Genomic DNA, 1237 nt, shown 5'->3' with positions numbered 1-1237 from the left:
TAACAACAACAACAACAACAACGATAACAACAACAACAACGACAACAACAACAACAACAACAACAACAACAACAACAACAACAACAACAACAACGATAACAACAACAACGATAACAACAACGATAACAATAACAACAAGAACGATAACAACAACAACGATAACAACAACACGAGTAACAAGAGAGGCACCATCAGATTCGTTCTTATCTTCCTTTTGTCCATTTTCTTCAGCTTGCCTTACCTAAGAAAATCGGAGCAGCTACACTAGTATTGCAAATCTTTCACTGTCATTTCCTATTCCTTTAAGTACGTAAGTAAGTATGTAAGTAAGCAAGTACGTAAGTAAAGTATGTAAGTAAGTAGAGTAAGTATGTAAGTAAGTAAGGAAGTTTTTAAGTAAGTAGGTAAGTTTTAAAGATTTAAAATACTAAAAAAAACTTTACTTAAATTATAAATAAGCTTTTTTTTTAGTATATATTTTAAATCTTCCACTGCCTTTCCCCTTTCTTTTTATTTATTTATCTATTTTTTATTTTATACCATGTGGGCTTTTCACGGGAATTTCTGGGCTAAAGAGGATACTTTTTTGCGGTACCTCCTATCTCAAAGCCCACCCGCTAGGAAACCGTTGCCCCGAGTGAGGAAGCCCAACCAACACTCGGACCGTGGACAGGATCGGAACCCGTGCGCTTGGAGACCCCTCGGACCCCAAAGCACGCATGGTTCCACATTCTCTGCTCGGTGAACTCTCTAAAGAACACTACACATACAACGTCAATAAACAAACGAACAATGAATAAATAATAATAAATAAATAATGAATAAATAGGAAACAAGTCAAGAAGGATAAGCAAAAAAAAGATAAAGATTGAAAGCAACAAGCAAACAAGTCACCAGTGTTTGCTGTCAACTGTTTTCATTTGCTTCCTTCTCTCACTTCAAAATTACCAATACACGTAACACTTCATAGAAAATAAAAAAAAAAAAACTAAAAGAAAATAATACTGGATGCTCTCTCTCTCTCTCTCTCTCTCTCTCTCTCTCTCTCTCTCTCTCTCTCTCTCTCTCTCTCTCTCTTTCAGTACCAAACCAAGGAAACAAAAAGAATACTATGACCTACGAGAGAGAGAGAGAGAGAGAGAGAGAGAGAGAGAGAGAGAGAGAGAGAGAGAGAGTTACTTATCTATATAAAGAGGAAGATGCATCATGACGAAGGAAGACAGCGGCGTGACGTGAG

The sequence above is a fragment of the Portunus trituberculatus genome, chromosome 9, assembly GCF_017591435.1.
Source record: "Portunus trituberculatus isolate SZX2019 chromosome 9, ASM1759143v1, whole genome shotgun sequence".
Taxonomy (NCBI): Eukaryota; Metazoa; Arthropoda; class Malacostraca; order Decapoda; family Portunidae; genus Portunus; species Portunus trituberculatus.
Note: the sequence above shows the minus strand (reverse complement) of the source record.